At 43.1% G+C, this 18,722-nt stretch overlaps 4 non-coding genes across 4 annotated transcripts; all 4 read left to right on the top strand.

Annotated features, from left to right (window-relative positions):
- Positions 1–3,568: 3,568 nt before the first annotated feature.
- trnag-gcc lies at positions 3,569–3,639 on the top strand. Its single transcript has one exon. It is a non-coding gene; the product is annotated as a tRNA-Gly (tRNA).
- A 5,632-nt stretch (positions 3,640–9,271) lies between these two features.
- trnag-gcc lies at positions 9,272–9,342 on the top strand. The gene has a single exon. It is a non-coding gene; the product is annotated as a tRNA-Gly (tRNA).
- Positions 9,343–10,817: 1,475 nt separating this feature from the next.
- Positions 10,818–10,890, top strand: trnav-aac. The gene has a single exon. It is a non-coding gene; the product is annotated as a tRNA-Val (tRNA).
- A 549-nt stretch (positions 10,891–11,439) lies between these two features.
- Positions 11,440–11,510, top strand: trnag-gcc. The gene has a single exon. It is a non-coding gene; the product is annotated as a tRNA-Gly (tRNA).
- Positions 11,511–18,722: the final 7,212 nt, after the last annotated feature.

Consider the following 18,722-nt stretch of genomic DNA (forward strand, 5'->3'; position numbering starts at 1 on the left):
AAAATCCAAATAACTTCACAGATCTTCATTGTAAAGGGTTTTAACACTGTTTCCCATGCTTGTTCAATAAACCATGAACAATTAATGAACATGCACTTGTGGAACAGTCATTAAGACACTAACAGCTTACAGACGGTAGGCCATTAAGGTCAGAGTTATGAAAACTTAGGACACTAAAGAGGCCTTTCTACTGACTCTGAAAAACACCAAAAGAAAGATGCCCACGGTCCCTGCTCATCTGCGTGAACATGCCTTAGGCATGCTGCAAGGAGGCATGAGGACTGCAGATGTGGCCAGGGCAATAAATTGCAATGCCCGTACTGTGAGACGCCTAAGAGAGCACTACAGGGAGACAGGACTGACAGCTGATCTGCAGTGGCAGACCACGTGTAACAACACCTGCACAGGATCGGTACATCTGAACATCACACTTGCGGGACAGGTACAGGATGACAACAACAACTTCCTTAGTTACACCAGGAACGCACAATCCCTCCATCAGTGCTCAGACTGTCCGCAATAGGCTGTGAGAAGTCTGGACTGAGGGCTTGTAGGCCTGTTGTAAGGCAGGTCCTCACCAGACATCCCCGGCAACAACGTCGCCTATGGGCACAAACCCACCGTTGCTGGACAGACAGGACTGGCAAAAAGTGCTCTTCACTGATGAGTCACGGTTTTGTCTCATCAGGGGTGATGGTGGGATTCGCGTTTATCGTTGAAGGAATGAGTGTTACACCGAGGCCTGTACTCTGGAGCGGGATCAATTTGGAGGTGGAGGGTCCGTCATGGTCTGGGGCGGTGTGTCACAGCATCATCGGACTGAGCTTGTTGTCATTGCAGGCAATCTCATCGCTGTGTGTTACAGGGCGACATCCTCCTCCCTCATGTGGTACCCTTCCTGCAGGCTCATCCTGACATGACCCTCCAGCATGACAATGCCACCAGCCATACTGCTTGTTCTGTGCGTGATTTCCTGCAAGACAGGAATGTCAGTGTTCTGCCATGGCCAGCGAAGAGCCCGGATCTCAATCCCATTGAGCACGTCTGGGATCGGAGGGTGAGAGCTAGAGCCATTCCCCCCAGAAATGACCAGGAACTTGCAGGTGCCTTAGTGGAAGAATGGGGTAACATCTCACAGCAAGAACTGGCAAATCTGGTGCAGTCCATGAGGAAGAGATGCACTGCAGTACTTAATGCAGCTGGTGGCCACTGAATGTTACTTTTGATTTTGACCCCCCTTTGTTCAGGGACACATTATTCAATTTCTGTTAGTCACATGTCTGTGGAACTTGTTCAGTTTATGTCTCAGTTGTTGAATTTTGTTATGTTCATACAACTATTTACACGTTAATTTTGCTGAAAATTAACGCAGCTGACAGTGAGAGGATTTTTCTTTTTTTGCTGAGTTTATATTTACTCATAATAAGAATGTCCTGACCTTACCAGGTACATACAGTTAAAGATCTACAATTTGAGAAGGAAATGAGCCATACGCTACTATTTTTCTTGCCAATGCAATATCCAATAATCCAATCAGACGCATTGATCATATGATGTCATAGACAGTCAGATCCTGGCCATAGTTGTCTTACTAACAGTTCGTCGTCGAGGATCTGTGAGTGGACATTACTCTTTAAAATACTGTATATGCATGGAAATTATTTTTTGTAATTAAGTAGAAAAAAGATTTAGATATATAATGGATTGCTGCGCCATGCGCTCTTTTCTGGAGCATTATCAAAAAAAGGCACATGCACCTTCACCAGAAATATGGATTGCCATCATTTCATCCATGGTGAATTGGAAATACATTAAATCTATAATTGATACAAGAATGACCACTTTACTCCAAGCAAAGTCCATGTAAGATTTTGAATAGTTAGGTTTTTGAAAATGTCTATAATTGACTGGATTTGCCTGATGTTCTGAGGCCATATGCATGCTTGGCCTTGACTAGACAGGCACATTGATTCATGACGCTTATGTGTGTTTTATAACGATTTACGCTTGATCTCAGATAATGGATTAGGTCATTTAGATATCAATTGATTAATAATTTATTTTAACTACACATTATATTAGTCCAAATGTGAGCCTGCAAAGCAGTCGCTCAGCCTCACGTGCGCATAGAAGGCCAGGCGCACACGCTCATGTGCGCATAGAAGGCCAAAACGTGCAGACCTGATAACATTATTAGAATCTGTCTTGCATATAAAATAAAACTAGAAATAAACATGAATAATGCCTACACAGTTTCCTACACAGTTTCTCAATGCAAAGGCTGTTCTCTGCAATGAGTCTGAGCATGTCATGGATGGGGTGGCAACAGTTTTTTGAGAAATTGGACCCCTATATTGGATTAGTCAACGAGTTAGATATCAAAGGATGAACATTTATTATACAGTAAATTAAATAATACATTATAATCTGAATGTAAACCTAGCTGGCGCACAACCTCGCCCTAGGGCACAGAAGGCCAACTGTGCAGAGCTGATTCGAGGATTAAAATGTATTTTGCATATCAAATAATGACCGCCTACACAAACGCTACACAAACGTTCCCAATGCAAACTGGACTAAAGATTGTGTAAATCTTATCGAGACTAAAACATCAGTCATTGTGTGGAGTGTGAGGAAAAACTTGGCTTCACCAATATCAAAATCAACAATCGCTTTTGACAGTGACACTGAATGGATACGAAGTTACTGGGGCTAGTCTCAAGTATCTATCTGTTGTTTTGTTTGGATTGAGCATTTTATTATTTAAATGTTGCATGATTTAGAAAGGTACTTTCTAGAAGTAGACCGATTATGATTTTTCAACACCAAAAAAGCCGATACCGATTAATCGGCCAATTTTTTTTATTTTTTTTTATTTGTAATAATGCCAATTACAACAATACTGAATGAACACTTGTTTTTGTTTTTAATTTTTACCCCTTTTTCTCCCCAATTTCGTGGTATCCAATTGTTTTTTCTAGTAGCTACTATCTTGTCTCATCGCTACAACTCCCGTACGGGCTCGGGAGAAACGAAGGTTGAAAGTCATGCGTCCTCTGATACACAACCCAACCAAGCTGCACTGCTTCTTAACACAGTACGCATCCAACCCGGAAGCCAGCCTATGTCTACTATAGTGGCCACTATAATAGAGCAAAAATAGAATGCCTGTTTGTTTCATTGTATTTCAATTTAAGATTTTTTTTCTTCTCAAGTACAATATTTAGATGTGTGTGGTCACAAGTGTTCTATTATAAAGGTTGTCATGGCTAACTGCAATATTAGTGTATTGTTTTTTTTTTCTTCTTAAGACTTGTGTCATTTGCAGTGAAGTCTAGGTAACAAATAACATTGGATTGCTTCCTTTACATTTTTTTGCTGTGAGTTAGGTTCACGTTAACCACTTTATTTTACACACAGAGACTGTAGATCATATTCTTTGTTGTTTAATTAGTTAAAACCTGCATTTCTCCCGAGCAGCGCAAAAAAAACGTCACCTTTTTGGGCCCAATTTGCATCCATCCCTGCATGTATTGTTAGTTAAACCCAGATTTTAGTGTATAGATAAGCATTGGTGGTTCAGTGGTAGAATTCTCGCCTGCCACGCGGGAGGCCCGGGTTCGATTCCCGGCCAATGCATTACCACGTTTTGCTGTGGTCACCTATGTTGTTTAAGCAATAAGGCCAATATACCACGGCTAAGGGCTGCTATATTGGCCATATATGTTCAGAAAGTATTCAAACCCCTTGACTTAATCCAAGTTTTGTTGTTACAGCTACCTGAATTCAAAATGGATTAAATTGATTTTTCTCCCTCAACAATTTACACCCAATACCCTATAATGACAGTGAAAACATGTTTTTAGACATTTTAGCTAAATTATTGCAAATGAAATACAGATCTCATTTACATAAGTATTCACACTAGGGATGTGACAAATGTACAATTTCTCTTAAAATTTTAACTGCAATTTTCACAATTCAGATGTGGTTCTGCATATGACCACTAGGGGGCAATGCAGTTCGATGTATCGATATAGACAATTTTGACTTTGTGGGTGTGGTAACTAGTGGATAACCTACAGTGATGTATGAAAGTGTGTTTATAGACATCCAGCAAGTCTGATTCTAGATTGGCGCAGGGGTCAAAGGCACTGCATCTCAGTTGCTAGATGTGTCACTACGACCTTGGTTCAATTCCAGGTTGTATCACAACCGGCTGTGATTGGGCGATGCACAATTGGCCCAGTGTCGTCGGGTTAGGGTTTGGCCGGGCTAGGCCGTCAATGTAAATAAGAATTTGTTCTTAACTGACTTGCCTAGTTAATTTAATTAATTAAAATCTAGATATGCCATTAGGGTACTGAAACCAACATGATTTGCAGCCATTCTCAATCATTTCAATAATCAGTTGTGATTTTCTCACTCTGTCATATCACACTGATGCCAGCAACAGGTGCACCTTTACTGCCACTGTAGCTCAATTCCACCATGTAAAGTTTGCATTTCATCACCTCATTTAACTTCTCAAAGTAAGTAGCCTATTGCCATACAGAAATTCGCTGCTGTCACTTCCCTTTCTCACTATCTGCCATTTTTCCAACTGTTAACGACGATGATGTGCGGATCGCTTTATATCTGTGGCAAATTAATTTGAAAGATGCAGATCTCCTACTTTACAGCATTGTTGCATTAGGTATATATTTCATTAAAATAAGTCAGTTTAAGTTGATGATCAGGGTCTGATAGTGGTAGTTTTGTGATAACTGCACTGTGATTCACTTTTCACTTTTTTTTGTGAATGGTTTGTCATCTGACAAATCAACTGTACATTTCGGTGTTCCTCAAGGTTCCGTTTTAGGACCACTATTGTTTTCACTATAAATTTTACCTCTGGGGGATGTCATTCGAAAACATAATGTTAACTTTCACTGCTATGCGGATGACACACAGCTGTACATTTCAATGAAACATGGTGAAGCCCCAAAATGCCCTCGCTAGAAGCCTGTGTTTCAGACATAAGGAAGTGGATGTTCTGCAAACTTTCTCAGACAAAACAGAGATGCTTGTTCTAGGTCCCAAGAAACAAAGAGATCTTCTGTTGAATCTGACAATTAATCTTGATGGTTGTATAGTCGTCTCAAATAAAACTGTGAAGGACCTCGGCGTTACTCTGGACCCTGATCTCTCTTTTGACGAACATATCAAGATTGTTTCAAGGACAGCTTTTTTCCATCTACGTAACATTGCAAAAACCAGAAACTTTCTGTCCAAAAATGATGCAGAAAAATGTATCCATGCTTTTGTCACTTCTAGGTTAGACTACTGCAATGCTCTACTTTCAAGCTACCTGGATAAAGCACTAAATAAACTTCAGTTAGTGCTAAATACGGCTGCTAGAATCCTGACTAGAACCCCCAAAAATTATCATATTACTCCAGTGTTAGCCTCCCTACACTGGCTTCCTGTCAAGGCAAGGGCGGATTTCAAGGTTTTACTGCTAACCTACAAAGCATTACATGGGCTTGCTCCTACCTATCTCTCTGATTTGGTCCTGGCGTACATACCTAAACGTACTCTACGGTCACAAGACACAGGCCTCCTAATTGTCCCTATAATTTATAAGCAAACAGCTGGAGGCAGTGCTTTCTCCTATAGAGCTCAATTTTTATGGAATGGTCTGCCTACCCATGTGAGAGACGCAGACTCGGTCTGAACCTTTAAGTCTTTACTGAAGACTCATCTCTTCAGTGGGTCATATGATTGAGTGTAGTCTGGCCCAGGAGTATGAAGGTGAACGGAAAGGCTCTGGAGCAACGAACCGCCCTTGCTGTCTCTGCCTGTCCGGTTCCCCTCTCTCTACTGGGATTCTCTGCCTCTAACCCTATTACAGGGGCTGAATCACTGGCTTACTGGAGCTCTTTCATGCCGTCCCTAGGAGGGGTGCGTCACTTGAGTGGGTTGAGTCACTGACGTGATCGTCCTGTCTGGGTTGGCGCCCCCCTTGGGTTGTGACGTGGCGGAGATCTTTGTGGGCTATACTTGGCCTTTCTAGGGAGTTTTACCTAGCCACCGTGCTTCTACACCTGCATTGCTTGCTGTTTGGGGTTTTAGGCTGGGTTTCTGTACAGCACTTTGAGATATCAGCTGATGTACAAAGGGCTATATAAATACATTTGATTTGATTTTAATTTGGTAAAATATATATATTTTCAATTAAACGTTCACACCTGTAATTCACACCCCTGAGTCAATACATGTTAGATTACATTATGGGGGTGCCACAGGGTTCAATTCTTGGACCGACTCTCTTCTCTGTATTCATCAATGATGTCGCTCTTGCTGCTGGTGAGTCTCTGATCCACCTGTACGCAGACGACACCATTCTGTATACTTCTGGCCCTTTGGACACTGTGTTAACAACCCTCCAGGCAAGCTTCAATGCCATAAAACTCTCCTTCCGTGACCTCCAATTGCTCTTAAATACAAGTAAAACTGAATGCATGCTCTTCAACTGATCGCTGCTGTAGACTGTAAACTCTCCTTCCAGACTCGCATCAAACATCTCCAATCCAAAGTTAAATCTAGAATTGGCTTCCTATTTCGCAACAAAGCATCCTTCACTCATGCTGTCAAACATACCCTTATAAAACTGACCATCCTACCAATCCTCGATTTCGGCGATGTCATTTACAAAATAGCCTCGAATACCCTACTCAATAAATTGGATGCAGTCTATCACAGTGCCATCTGTTTTGTCACCGAAGCCCCATATACTACCCACCACTGTGACCTGTACGCTCTCGTTGGCTGGCCCTTGCTTCATAATATGTTTATTATTTTACAATAAAAAATCAAATAAAAAAGACAGCAATACTAACAATGACATTCATTGTACTGTTGAATAGGATGGCCATTTTAGAGGACAAAACAAAACTTAACTCACACATACACAAAATAAAACAAAATCCTAGTAGGTGGTACATGTATAAGAAGACAGCATATAGTCATTACAAGCAGTGTAGTTAAGCCAAAAATAAATATTGAGTGGAGTACAGCACAGAGTAGCAGCGGATCGTCAACCCAGTTATGAAGCGGGACTAGACCATTTATCCAGTATCGGCTGCCATATTTTGTAAAACATTGGACTTCTATTGGAGGTATTGTATCGAATCTTTTCCATATGTATTACATTCCCTAAATCCCGTAACCACATTTAAAAGGTAGGTACAGTCTCCAGTTTCCAAAATTGCAATATGAGACTTTTGGCTAATAGAGTACAAAGAGAGACAGCTTTCCCTTCGTGGTTATTCCCATCAACTGTACCAAACAGAGCGGTCAATGGGTCTGGGGCTAGAACTCTATCAAAGGCTCTAGATAAGTAATCAAAAATGAGAGCCCAGTAAACATGTAATTTAGGACATGTCCAGAATAAGTGGGTCAACGTCCCCTCATCCTGCTTGCACCTCTCACACAGTGGTGAGGTGTCCGGGAATATTTTATGCAGTTTTACTTTTGAGTAATGTAACCTGTGTATCACCTTAAACTGTACAAGTTTGTGTCTTGCATTCACTGAACTGTGGTTTATATTCCTGAGAGCTTCTACCCAGTCCTCATCTGAGATTTCTGACCCAAGTTCTTGTTCCCAAGCCCTTTTAATGGTGTCTGTGGATACCTCTATGTGGGCCTGTAGCACATCATACAGTCTAGAGACCGACCCTTTTGAATGGGGTTTGACAAGGATCAAGCTATCTAATGTAGGACTATTTGGCTTCATGCCATATTGTGGGTTATGTGTCCTTACGAAATTCCTGATTTGGAGGTATCTGAAAAAATGTGTTGTTGAACTTTCCCTGTAATTGTTGAAATTAAGCTAACTGACTATCTATGTATAGATTACCAATTGTTGTGAGCCCCTTCTCCCTCCACTGTGAAAACACCACATCATCCAATGCGGGGTGGAAAGCATGATTCAGGCAAATCGGGCTGTCAATGTATACAGTGGGTATGTTAAGAAAATACCTAATCTGTTTCCAGATCCTAAGCGTATGACAAATGACTGGGTTAGAGTCATAAGTGGATTTTTTTCACATATGACGGGCTATTAACAAGTGCAGGGAGTGAGGAACGTTGACAGTAGGCCTTCTCAATCAAAAGCCATGCAGGCATATTCTTCTGTCTCGTCGCAGGTAAGCTTTCCCTCCAGAAAGACACAATGTTCAGATTAGCAGCCCAATAATACAGTTTAAAGTGAGGAAGGCCAAAGCCCCCCTCTATTTTGTACTTGCATAAATGCTTCTTTGAAATTCTGGCTGCCTTGTTATCCCATAAAAATGGAGTTACTATTGAATCCAGTTTCTTAAAATAGCTTTGTGGTATGAAATTGGGTAGACATTGGAAGAGGTAAAGAAACCTGGGTAGGACAACCATTTTAATAGCGTTTATACGACCAACCAAGGAGATAGGCAGAGTTTTCCAAAAATCTATATTTTGTTTAAGCTGATATATTTTCATGGCCCTTGCTTCATACTCGTCGCCAAACCCACTGGCTCCAAGTCATCTACAAGACCCTGCTAGGTAAAGTCCCCCCTTATCTCAGCTCACTGGTCACCATAGCAGCACCCACCTATAGCACGCGCTCCAGCAGGTATATCTCTCTGGTCACCCCCAAAACCAATTCTTCCTTTGGCTGCCTCTCCTTCCAGTTCTCTGCTGCCAATGACTGGAACGAACTACAAAAATCTCTGAAACTTGAAACACTTATCTCCCTCACTAGCTTTAAGCACCAGCTGTCAGAGCAGATTACTGCACCTGTACATAGCCCATCTATAATTTAGCCCAAACAACTACCTCTTTCCCTACTGTATTTATTTTTGCTCCTTTGCACCCCATTATTTATATCTCTACTTTGCACATTCTTCCACTGCAAATCAACCATTCCAGTGTTTTACTTGCTATATTGTATTTACTTCGCCACCATGGCCTTTTTTGCCTTTACCTCCCTTATCTCACCTCACTTGCTCACATTGTATATAGACTTATTTTTCTACTCTATTATTGACTTGTTTTTGTTTGTTTGTTTTACTCCATGTGTAACTCTGTGTTGTTGTGTGTGTCAAATTGCTTTGCTTTACCTTGGCCAGGTCGCAATTGTAAATGAGAGCTTGCTCTCAACCTGCCTACCAAGTTTAAATAAAGGTGAAATAAAAACAAATAAATAAATATTTTTTATCAAAATACATTTAAGATATAGATTTTTATTTATTACCAAGCATTGGTGGTTCAGTGGTAGAATTCTCGCCTGCCACGCGGGAGGCCCGGGTTCGATTCCCGGCCAATGCATTAAAATGTTTTGCTTTGGTCACCCATGTTATTTTGGTAGAAGGGTTGATTGTTGAGCAACAAAACCGACACGTGCGTAACAGACAAGTTTGGCTTAGATTGTTGACATGTAAACTATATTTTGTCTCCAATGTTTATTGAAACAAATACATTTGCACAATGAGCACTTGATGTCTCTCAAATATATTGTTACAGTTGTTGGTTAGCTAGCTAGTGAATTTTTGCCATATTAACATAGACGTGACATCAGTTAAAATACCGCACCAAGCTAAAGGCTAGAGCTGCCGCTTTCAAGGAGCGGGACACTAATCCAGACGCTTATAAGAAATCCTGCTGTGCCCTCAGACAAACAGGCAAATACAGGATAAAAATGGAATCCTACTACACCAGCACGGATGCTTGTCGGATGTGGCAGTGCTTGCAAACTTTTACGGACTACGACGGGAAACCCAGCCTTTAGCTGCCCAGTGACGCAAGCCTACCAGACGAGCTAAAAACCTTTTATGCTCGCCTCGACGCAAGCAACACTGAAGCATGCATGAGAGCACCAGCTGTTCCTGACAACTGTGTGATCACGTTCTCCATAGCCGATGTGAGTGTAGCCGATGTGAAATTGCTAAGTAGTGGTTCCCCTTGCTCTGCAAGGGCCGTGGCTTTTGTGGAGCTTTTGTGGAGCGATGGGTAACGATGCTTCAAGGGTGACTGTTGTCTGTGTGCAGAGCGTCCCTGGTTCGAGCACAGGTTGGCGAGGGGACGGACGTAAAGTCTGTACTGTTACATTGATGCTGTTGACCCGGATCACTGGTTGCTGCGGAAAGAGGAGGAGGTCAAAAGGTGTAGCCGATGTGAAATTGCTAGCTAGTTAGCGGTGGTGCGTGCTAGTGGAGTTTCAATTGGTGACGTCACTTGCTCTGAGACCTTGAAGTAGTGGTTCCCCTTGCTCTGCAAGGGCTGTGGCTTTTGTGGAGCCATGGGTAACAATGCTTCAAGGGTGACTGTACCTCTTTATAACGCATTACATGCGAAAATGATATCAGTTATATAATCACCATTGTGATCTTGTATGTGTAGTCCTCGTTAGTATAGTGGTCAGTATCCCCGCCTGTCACGCGGGAGACCGGGGTTCAATTCCCCGACGGGGAGGGACATTTTATAGTTTAAGGCTTTTTCAATGTTGATTTTGAATTAGGTTTTTCCGCTTTTAGTTTAAATGCACCTTATTGCTGTAACCAACTGCAAAATACAGTGCAATTTGACGCTCTGCAATGTTAAAATCTTGATTGGGGAACTATTTCCTGAGGAATGTTTCTGTTTTTCTTGATTGTTGTATTTTATTTGATTTTGTGTATGAATTGAACGCGAGAGACCCTTGTCTTAATGGTGACGTTTAAAAGTAGAAGTAGAAGCTACTGTATGCTATCGGTTACGTTAATATGCAGTTGGTTTATTTTGAGTACTTCTGCTAAATGAGTTCAGTTTCCGTAGTGTAGTGGTTATCACGTTCGCCTAACACGCGAAAGGTCCCCGGTTCGAGACCGGGCGGAAACACATTTTCAAAAAGGAAATTGTTATGTTAATCTATGGTAAATGTCTGAAAATAAACAAACAAATACAATATTGTTTTGAACATTGTTTGGGACACTGACTCCCGACTGAACGTTATACTCAATGCATTTATCAATTGGTGTTGATTAAGATTTAGTCAAAAGTGCATTATAGTAGCTTGATATTAAGTCCATTCGCTCATTTTTTATGCCTGACATGCGGTGATGATTTGTTCATTTTTCATGCCTGACATGCGGTGATGATAATAAGTGGTGTATTAGCCTACACTTGTATTGACATTTTAGTTTTAATTATTGTGATTGGCTCATGTTTTACCAGTATGGCATACCCCCACTATTTACTGGACCATATGAGCCTACTTTCACCCCATGGCTGTAACACAACAGAATGTAGTCAATTGGGTGTGAAGGATTTCTGAAGGCTCTGTACCTCCGTGTATGAATTACAAGTCATCACATGCAAAAACGATAATTTGGTTAAATGACTGTTTTATAGAACTATTTAACGACCTAGATTTTTATGTAGGGATAAGCATTGGTGGTTCAGTGGTAGAATTCTCGCCTGCCACGCGGGAGGCCCGGGTTCGATTCCCGGCCAATGCATCAACATGTTTTGCTTCGGTTACCAATGTTATTTGTAGGTTGGTTGTTTAGCAACATAACCGACACGTGCGCAACTGTGGGGCGAAACAGACAAGGTTGGCTAAGATTGTTGACATGTAAGCTATATTTTGTCTCCAATTGTTACACACGCTTCTTGGAGGCGGGAACGCAACACCCTGCTACTGTTAGTGTTTAAATACTGGAGAGTTGAGACCAAATCACAGACGCTGGACAGAGTGGATTTCAGTTGTAACAAAAGACAGTTTTAATGAGTCAAAGATATCTTGTCCCGCAGTTTTACGTGCACGGATCTAGTTCATATAACTCGGCAAGGAGTCAGGTGAAAAAGAGACCTTATACAAAGGTTACATTCATTTTTATACATAGAATAAAGTAGGTGGAGTCTTGTCGTTTCGGTCTTCTGACTGGTCGGAGGGTTGGAGGCGGGCCTTGCTCTAGCCAGAGCGGGCCCCATTGGTGCACAGCAAAAGTCCTTTGCTCTTGGGAACCGACCAGTAGAGGGGGTTGAGATGTGTGTTTATACAAGGAGATATTTGTGTGTCTGGAAATCTGATACCGGAGAGCAGAGGGGGTCGTGAAAGAAGAGAACAGAGGGGGTCAGTCTTATGGCTGGGTGTATGTGTTCTTGCGATGGAATGTCTTTGTTTATATGAGCTATGTGTATGAATATTTATATAACAAATCCCCCTCTTCACATCTATTAGACGTGAAAACTATAGTGCAATGGTGGTGGTTGCATTCGTGGGTATACATAAGGTGGTGCTTCTAACCTTGTCTGGTGTGCATGGTGGGTCTGTAGGTGTAGTGCTACGTTTGGGACGGGAGTGATTGGAGGGAGTGATATCAGGAACGGAGTTAGGGACATGTGTAGGGGTTGGTGTACGTGTTGTGGCAGGGTGAAATAGTTGTTCAATTAACCATGTGAAACTGCCCAGGGACACCCCAGATATCAGTAAGAATATCACAAATAAAGGCCAGATATCCCCAGCCTCACCCAGGGAGGGAGAAATGTCCCTCTAAATGGGCGAGGCTCCTTTTTCAGGGGAGGCGGAGTTTGATGCCGCATCACCTGAGGAAGGAGTGTCTTCATTTGGAATCGAATTTAGGCCGCTCAAATCAGCTCTGACTTCAGTCAGTGTTCTGGAAGGAGTTGGGGCTAGGGTGCAATGTGTCAGGTGGTGCCAAGGTGCGCCTGATTTACCTTTGACCTGGACTGAGTGTGAAGTAACCTCCTTCACTTCGTACGGTCCAGTCCATCTGGGTTCCAGCCACTTTCTCTTGTGGACTTTAACCCTCACCCAGTCACCAACTTTTACCTTCAGTAGTGGCGTGTCCCCCGGCAGCTCCCCCTCCTGGACCTTATGAACCTGGGTAGAGAGTGCTGCAGAGAGAACCGTCAGTTTTTTCACATAATTAGACATTACAATTTGTTGTACATCAAGAGCGGGCATATGACCTCCCTCCCTTGGTGAACCAGGCATGACTCTTCCAGTCATTATCTCATGAGGCACATACTTTAGCTATCTTAGCTTTTGCTTTAAGTTTGACGTTCCACCAGATTTTGGGATTGGGGCCTGTACACAGATCCAAATCTGTGGGTTATGCCAAATCTTTCTTCCACCTGTCTCAGGTGTTAGTTACTGAAATGTGAGCCATTTGTCAAATTTGATTTGTCTTGGGATGCCATACCTGGGTATTAGTTTGGTTTGTAGCCACTTAAAGACTGACCCAGCATCCCACTTCGCTGTTGGTATTGCTTCTACCCATTTGGAGAACCTATTTACCATAACTAGGAGATAGCGTTTGTTTTTAGATACATTATCGGGGCCCATGTCGGTGTAATCTATACTAATATCCTGAAAACATGCATTAGGTACTAAGTATGAGCCCATTGGTGTTCGATGTGGTTTCTTTGGGTTGTGTCTGTCACAAACATTGCATTTGTCACAAAATAAATCATCGTCATAAAATAAGTCAGTCATATTTTTTATGTGAGGGTGCCACCAGATGTGCGAGGCCTTTTGGAGGGTCTTTAGTTTGCCTTCGTGTGTGGGGCCATGTGTTTCTCATAAAAGTTCTGGGTCCATCAGTGTGGACTGCTTCATGGGCATAGGCTGAGTCTGTATAGATATTCACAGTCTTTCCTTTTCCTGCCGTGGGTGGTGGGCATCTTCATGGCCAGGGAATGATGTTCCCTGCCATTCCCAGGAACTGCGGTTGGTTGTATCCTCCCTGCTGCTGTTGCATGTGAGTAGGTGGTTGTATGCAGGTGCTGACTGCTGCTGGGAACTGGGTCCTGGTTGATGGTGTTGCAGAGGTGGGTTTCCCCCACTTCCTCTTGCTCTCTATTGCTGTTGCTGCGGGGAGAGTGGTTTCATGCAATCTCTGGCAAAATGACCGGGAATTCCGCAGTTAAAACACTGGTAGTTTCCCCCTCTGTGTTGTCCAGTGTAGGGACCCCGTCGAGCCCATACTGGGTGTTGTTGTTGCAGGATATACTGCTGTGGGGGAGGGTATTGGGGTGTTTGGGCCCCCCTAGTGGCAGTGAGTGAGGCTGCCTGCTGTTGGATCATCTGAGAGACAGTCTGGGCGACTATTTGGGAGATGTCTGTTTTGGTGCCTGACTCCTTCGTTTCTTCCGCCACCATCTGTTTCTTAGGTTTTTCTCCTTGTTGTGCTTCCTTCAATTGGAGTTTCAGGAGTTGTACCTGGAGGGACTGCACCTGGCTCTCAGCACCCCCTCTTTCCTTGTTGTGCTGGGTCACATGGTGGTGCACATGCGTATTGAATTGGGTCAGAGGAAGTGCAATCAACCCTACCGTTCCTCTGAGTTTGGTTTTAACATCTCCAGGACACCCGTTGACCACCATTTCCTTCCACATGCTGAGTGTGGTATCAGTGTGATCGAATGGTTCTTCGTGGACCGATCTCCATGTGGTCTTAGCCCTGTCCAGGTATGCTGCAGGTTGCTCACCTGGGTTGATTGTAAAGGAGGATAAGGTGGCATGGTTTCTTTCTGTAGGGTATGCTCTCCGTAGAACTTCCCATAATCTGGTACGGAAGTGGTCTATGGGCAGTGTTGGGGCCCGCCATCCAAGGTCAGCTGCTGTCATGAGGGCCTCCATGGTTCCGTGGTCGGTGGCTCTTGCTAGAAGTGCTTTCATGTCTCCTAGGCAGAGTTGCAGGCCTGACGTAAGTGTCTGCAGTTGAAGTAGCCACGCTGAAGCTCCTCCATGTAGGCTAGGCATCTGTCCCATCGGTGTTGTTAAATCAGTCATTTTCCAGGGCTGGTACTCCACAGTGTGTGCATCACCTGGTGTCGGTCGCAGGGGGTACTGTCCTGCCATCTCCTGCTCTCGCTCTCTTCTATCAGCAATTCTGGAGGACCGACGGAGTGTTTCGGACCCCATTGATTCGGTAACTTCAGTTACTGTTCCTCTCATTATGCCTTCCACACGGTAGGCTCCCTCTCTGTTGTTATCTTGGTTAGCTATTAGCTCCCTGAGTTCCTTAGCTCGAGCTATTGATGATTTCAGCAGCTCCTGCATCTTAGTCACGTTTGTAGCTCCCATCGGAGCTGGGGTGAGCACCATGTCAATTTCTTCTTCGTTTTCGATATCCATGTTCTGATGACAGTCCTCCCTATCCGTCTGATAGAAGTGGTTTGAATCTAATCTTGTTTGTAGGTGTCCTCTGGTTTCAGAGGTGAGAGAGTTCACAGAGGAGCATTGCGGCCTCCGTTCCTGGGGGAGGCCTCCTGCTCCTGGAATCCCAGTTTCGAACTGTTCACATATCATATGGCCACCCGTTATCCCCAGTGTCATTTCCCCTTTTAACTCCCCTTGGTCTATTCTCAGAACTGGAGCCTGTATTGTGGGAGGTGCCCTGGGCAGGAATGGGTTGTGTGATGGGCTCCGGTGATTTTGTCCTTTTGAGTATGGCGGGGGCTGAACTGCCTCCATTGTCAATTGTGGATATAGTGAGGGAGAAACGGCCACAGGGGGAGCCGTGGGCAAGTTCTCAGGCGGAGCTTTAACATCCCCCGACGCCACAGTAGCCACGCACATCATGTCTGGTGTGTTTTTGGGCTGCACCCTCCTACACTCCCCTATAGCCCATGTCCCTATCTTCCATTCTGCTTCTGCTCTCTCTCTCTCTCGTGCCTACTTTTTTGAACATGTGTATCTTGTTTCTCTCCGTCTCACTCGCTTTTGCATGCTCTACTGCGTCCTCTAGTTATTTTTGCATATCTTGGAGTTTCCCCCATGTAGGGGGTCCTCTGCTAAAGTAACCTGCTTGTGTCCATTTTAGCCTTAATCCTTTCCACACTTTCTCCACTTTCCCATACTGTTCTTTACCTCCCGCTCTATCAATCATACTCTGATCTAAATATTCCTTGAATTTGAGTTTGGGCGTGGTGGCTGCAGACATTTTATCTAAGTCGTCTGATATTGTGTATAGTGCGTTTATCTAAGTTTTAGTCAGTCCTTTGTGTGGTGTTTATTTCTATCTTTGTATACCCAGCCCGTACTGTGGTGTTAGCTCAGACTCATCGCATGCGCCCCCACCCTCGCACAGATCAGTAATGTGGTTGCAGTTACGTGTGTGCCTCTCCGGCATGTAATTTGAATCTGTTCAGCGATTTGTTTAGGTAATTTTCTAGAAATGATTCGGCGATTTCCTTTTGGAACAATATATCAGTGAATATATGCTTAGTTTATATGCTTAATCACCGGAGCCCGTCACACAACCCATTCCTGCCCAGGGCACCTCCCACAATACAGGCTCCAGTTCTGAGAATAGACCAAGGGGAGTTAAAAGGGGAAATGACACTGGGGATAACGGGTGGCCATATGATATGTGAACAGTTCGAAACTGGGATTCCAGGAGCAGGAGGCCTCCCCCAGGAACGGAGGCCGCAATGCTCCTCTGTGAACTCTCTCACCTCTGAAACCAGAGGACACCTACAAACAAGAAGTGCTTAGCTCGGCGGCTTATTTAAGTACTTTCTAGAAATAATTCAGTAAGTTCCTTTATGAACTTATATCAGTAAATTCCAGCGATTCTATAGCAATTGTCAGAATAATTTTAAACTTTAGGCAATATCAACAGGAATGAAAAAAGCGAAAATCAGTGTTTTAGCCCGGCTGCTGTCAATCAAAGTTGCACGGCCATTCGACTACTAAGGTAGCTTTGTCTATCAGCACGTGTGCATAATAGCCCAGTTACGTATCCCAACCTAGCGGTTTACTCCGCGACAAACGTTTCTTTCAATTTAATTTCCCCGGTCTTAAAATCATGGAATGTCAACTCTGGTTCATATGTTTTGTTTGATGTGCAATAGCCACCTCATTCCCGATCTCTGTCTTGTGGAAATGTGCCAAACTTACATATCCTGTATCTACTCGACTACACCTCTTACATAACCTATTAAATAATACACAGCTTTTTTAATAGGGCATTTTTCATGCAGATTCATTCGATCCAACCACACCTCCACAAGACCTATTCGATATTATATGTATCAATAGGAGATTTTACTTGCAGATTCGGTTCAGCTATCATTCAACTATAACCACACCTCCACAAGACCTTATTCAATAGTACAGAACGTATCAAAATAGGACATTTTTACTTGCAGATTCAGTTCATCTATCATTCATTCATTCGTATGAAATTCTCATTGAATTTCCAACATCCATAATTGTGTCCTTTACGTGTTAAAACACAGCCACTATTTAACGTCACCTCTATACACAACCCAATATATATATAATTAGGACAGTTTTCTATGCAGATTTCAGAACAAATAGGGTCCCTGGAGGAATTTAACACATTGGTCAATCACAATTCACACATTCCTATTAAAATAACTGAGTATAGGCCAATTAATAAAAAATAAAAATATATATATATATTTAAAAAAAAAATAAATTATACAAAACAAGATATCTTTAATCAATGCCTTAGGTTCTTATGTAAACATTTTTTGGCAACGATTCATACTCCCGCCCAGTACTTTCTGATCAAATTTTGGTTTAGGCTATAATACAATATGCAGATTTCGATTTAACAGGCTCTGCTCACCTTATTTAGAGCGCTCCGATCAGATTTCCTGAGGCAAGATGAATGGCTCACTCTTCCGTCTGATTTTTTAGCCGTGATCAGTCTCGTCCTCTCACACTAACTTATCATAGATCGAATTCAAGAATAACCATCCTCTGCTACCAAGTTCTGTTAGTGTTTAAATACTGGAGAGTTGAGACCAAATCACGGACGCTGGACAGAGTGGATTTCAGTTGTAACAAAAGACAGTTTTAATGAGTCAAAGATATCTTGTCCCGCAGTTTTACGTGCACGGATCTAGTTCATATAACTCGGCAAGGAGTCAGGTGAAAAAGAGACCTTATACAAAGGTTACATTCATTTTTATACATAGAATAAAGTAGGTGGAGTCTTGTCGTTTCGGTCTTCTGACTGGTCGGAGGGTTGGAGGCGGGCCTTGCTCTAGCCAGAGCGGGCCCCATTGGTGCACAGCAAAAGTCCTTTGCTCTTGGGAACCGACCAGTAGAGGGGGTTGAGATGTGTGTTTATACAAGGAGATATTTGTGTGTCTGGAAATCTGATACCGGAGAGCAGAGGGGGTCGTGAAAGAAGAGAACAGAGGGGGTCAGTCTTATGGCTGGGTGTATGTGTTCTTGCGATGGAATGTCTTTGTTTATATGAGCTATGTGTATGAATATTTATATAACACTACACACAAGTCCATGGAGTAAAAGAGGTATGTGATTGTAGGTGCGGGTAAGGATGACAGAAGCAGAGAATGTTACCGTTTACTGGGAATTTATTTCCTTAACACGGTATTAACACGGTAATGTGGGGAAAAGGGGCTGGATGGAACCAAAGCAAAGAAAGTAGAAGTTAGAGTCCCCTCTCCTAAGTTAAACAATTCCGTCTCTGAGGAACAACCAACACAGGACATCCAAGAACTTACCTACCAACTACTTACCTAACCTTAATGCCACCTGGCGCGCTAACCAAACTACAGGGGGTGGTCCGCCCAGGTCTTACCTAGTGTGCATAGACAGAGTACATACTACGGGTATATGTATGCCAGCATGCCTCTTGCCTAAGCACTCCCAAGGTGCCTTCCCCATCCCCCCTGGGAACAAATGAAACAGAATAATACAA

Source organism: Oncorhynchus mykiss, chromosome 5 (assembly GCF_013265735.2).
Source record: "Oncorhynchus mykiss isolate Arlee chromosome 5, USDA_OmykA_1.1, whole genome shotgun sequence".
Classification (NCBI taxonomy): Eukaryota; Metazoa; Chordata; class Actinopteri; order Salmoniformes; family Salmonidae; genus Oncorhynchus; species Oncorhynchus mykiss.